The following is a 3,603-nucleotide window of genomic DNA, read 5'->3' as shown; positions in this document are numbered from 1 at the left end:
ACCGCAGTTGACTACATGGGAGTCCAGCAACATAGCCGTTACACCAACTATTGGTCCTGACAAATTATTTTTTTAAGAGTCACTTTAAAACAAATCAAAAAAGTATACAGCCCTTTTTTCCTTTTTTTTTTTTTTTGTGGTCATAGAGCACATATGCTTCCCAGAGTCCAAGAAAGGAAAAGTCAGAAATCATCCCTCTAGGGATGGAATTGCATTAGCTGTTTTACAATTACGACAGAAGGAGGGGGGAAATCTCTGTGGGGCAACACATAATTACATTGGTGAGTCCTTCCAATTTTATAACCAACCAAGGTCAGAGAAAATGAGGCACCTTCTCAGCGGCCACGAGGCCAATACATACATCCAACTCGCCAACACATGCTTTTCCCTCCAAATTCCTTGAGCAATAATTCCTCCAGAGACTTCTACTGTGTGATATAAAAAGAAAAAACTTTTTAAATTCTCTCTCTTTTTTTAGATTTTTCCAAAGGGCACATGTACTCCACCAGAGAAAGACAGACAGAGAGAGAGAGGGAAAGTGAAAAAGGAAGTCATCACATCCAGGGCTTGAACTGTCGGCCATGTGAGAGTCCTGTATTTTAACCACTATGCCACCTGCCAACCTTAACACCTGGTGTGATTTTCAAGCTTCTGGGTCAAGGATTTGTTTTCTTTCTTTCTTTCTTTCTTTCTTTTTTTTTTTTTTAGAGGTTTTTGCTTAGGGTACATGCGCACACCAGACAGACAGAGAGAGACAGAGAGACAGAAAGTGAGAAATCACCCCCCAGGGGGGATGGCCATGCCGCAATCCCTTCTCCTCCATTCTCCTCTCGGGATCTTGGGCACACAAACACACACCTGGTATGAGTTTTAAACCATCGGGTCTGGGACGTGAACTGCGGTCAACTACGTGGGAGTCCAGCAACATAGCCATTACGCTAACTGCTGGTCCCACCAGGTCAAGGATTTGAATCACAAAGTTGACCATGTGGGATCCAGCGTGTTAACCTCCATACCTGCTGGTCCATAGTTTCCGTCATTGTTCATGTATCATGTTATCATTATAGGGAAGTTTTGTCTTTCTTTTTTAGTTTTTTTTTTTTTTTGCCATCGAGTGTATACACTTACCAGAGAGAGATAGTGAGAGGAATAGTGAGAAATAACCCATCAGTGAGGTTGGCCGTGCCGCAATCCTTTCTTCTCCATTCTTCTCTTGGGATGTTGGGCATACATGCACACTCACCCAGCGTGGGTTTCAAGCTGCCAGGCCCAAGACTTGAACCACCATCAACCATGTTAGAATCCAGTGACTTAATTTTTTTTTTTTTTATTTCTGCCAGAGGACATGTGCATTAGCTGAAGAGAGACAGAGAAAGGGAAAATGAGAAATCATTTTCCTGTGGGGAAGGCTCTTCTCCATTCTCCTCTCTAGATTTTGGGCATACACTGTGAATTTTTTTAAAAGAATTACTTATTTAATTTTATTATTGTTATTATTTTTTAATTTGTGGGGGCCAGCAGGTGGTGTGGGGTAGCTATGTTGGTATAGGCCAGCAGGTCAAGGTGCCGGACTTCCATGTGATTGCCTGTGGTTCAAGTCCTAGATCTGTTGGCTTGAAACACGCCAGAGGCATGCCCAAAGTCCTAAGAGGAGAATGGAGGAGAAGGGATTGTGGCGTAGCCATCCCCCTTGAAGGCTGATTTCTCACTTTCTGTCTCTCTGTCTCTCCAGGGAGTGTACATGTCCTATAGGAAAAAATCTCTCAAAAATAAATAAACTTTGCTATAGGTCACATGCACTCACCAGAAACACACACACACACACACACACACACACACACAAAGGGAGAGGGAAAGTGAGAAAGCAAACAGGCAGGTCTGCGACTGGAACCTCAGTAGTCCACGTAGGAGCCTAGCGCCTTAACCGCCACACCACCTGCTGGTCCCAACTCACTGAGATCGCCAAACCGCCAGATAATGGGACTCGAACTGCAGTTGGTCATGTTAGATCCAATGCTTTAACCATCACATCACCTGCTAGAAGAGGAAGAAATATTAAACCTTGTATACCAAGTTTACATAGAAAAAATGTTAGATGAATAAATTTACATATTTCTAAGAAGTAGCCCTTTGGCCACAGGAAATAACCGCTTGGAAAACTAATACTAAAAAGTCTCCCATGACGTCAGACTTGCTCATACAGTCCACTTGACCCATAGGTCAAATTCAGGACTGTAGATCTGGGTTGGGTTTATGGCCTTAAGATACCAGTTTTGGGGCCAGCAGGTGGCCTGGTGGTTAAAGGGGCTGGACTCCCACATGGCGGTTGACCACGGTTCAAGTCCTGGACCTGGTGGCTTGCTTTCTCGCTTTCCCTCTCTCTCCTTCTCTGTCTCTCTCTGATCGAACTGGAAATTAAAAATAATAAATAAAGTTAAATAAAAAAATAATTATTTAAAAAAAAAAGATACCAGTTTTGAAGGGCTAGGTTGGCTGGTAAGTACTTCGATGGATTCTTTGAATCTTCAGGTTGATGAAAGTTCAGTTTCAGCTACTAAATGGTCTGTTATCAAGTAGAAGACTTCTAGATGTAGGAGCTACTCGTGGAAACATCCTGAAGCTACACGTTAGATGTTGGAATGAGGTTCAAAAGGTTTAAGTCTAGCTTTTCCGCCCGCTCCTCGCTCCCACCGAGGGCCGCACCGGCTGCACCGCCCGAGCTCCGAGCTCCGGGGCTCCTACTCAGCAAGCGCCGCCTTGGTCTCCCTCCAGCAGCCACCATGATTATCAACTGGGACCTTATCAGCCACGATGAGATGTTCTCCGACATTTACAAGATCGGGGAGATCGGGGACGGGCTGTGCCTGGAGGTGGAGAGGAAGATGGTCAGTAGGACAGAGGGTAACATTGATGACTTGCTCTTTGGTGGAAATGCCTCACTGAAGGCCCTGAGGGCGAAGGTACAGAAAGCACAGTAGTCACTGGTGTTGACATTGTCATGAACCATCACTCACAGGAAACCGGCTTCACAAAAGAAGCCTACAAGTACATCAAAGATTACATGAAATCAATCAAAGGCAAACTTGAAGAACAGACCAGAAAGAGTAAAACCGTTTATGACAGGGGCTACAGAACAAATCAAGCATATTCTTGCTAATTTCAAAAACTACCAGTTCTTTATTGGTGAAATGAATCCCGATGGCATGGTTGCTCTACTGGACTACCGTGAGGATGGTGTGAGCCCATATATGATTTTCTTTAAGGATGGTTTAGAAATGGAAAAATGTTAACAAATTTGGCAATTACTTTGGATATATCACCTGTCATCATAATTGACTACTGCTTGTCATCCACAAAACACCAGGACTAAAGACAAATGGGACTGATGTCCTCTTGAGCTCTTCATTTATTTTGACTGTCATTTCTTTGGAGCGGAGGCATTGTTTTTAAGGGAAAAAACATGTCATGTAGGTTTGTCGTTTGTCTAAAAATAAAATGCATTTAAACTCAAAGAAAAGTTTTAAGTCTAGGACCATCTGGTGGCGTGGTGGTTAAGGCTGCTAGATCCCACGTGACCAACTGCACAGTTCCAGTACTGTACCC

The 3,603-nt window shown here is 43.6% G+C and overlaps 1 long non-coding RNA gene across 2 annotated transcripts in view; it reads left to right on the top strand.

Annotated features, from left to right (window-relative positions):
• Positions 1-3,350, top strand: part of LOC106735362 (uncharacterized) — a 7,751-nt gene extending 4,401 nt beyond the window's left edge. The window contains exon 3 of one of the 2 annotated variants that reach the window (XR_001370693.2): positions 3,133-3,350. This is a non-coding gene — a long non-coding RNA (uncharacterized LOC106735362). Of the gene's footprint in view, positions 1-3,123 lie in introns of both variants that reach the window. The other variant, XR_001370694.2, reaches the window with a different exon arrangement.
• Positions 3,351-3,603: the final 253 nt, after the last annotated feature.

The sequence above is a fragment of the Tupaia chinensis genome, unplaced genomic scaffold (genome assembly GCF_000334495.1).
Source record: "Tupaia chinensis unplaced genomic scaffold, TupChi_1.0 Scaffold000361_2, whole genome shotgun sequence".
NCBI lineage: Eukaryota > Metazoa > Chordata > Mammalia > Scandentia > Tupaiidae > Tupaia > Tupaia belangeri.
The sequence above is the reverse complement of the archived record's forward strand: the minus strand, read 5'-3'. Positions and strand labels throughout refer to the sequence as shown.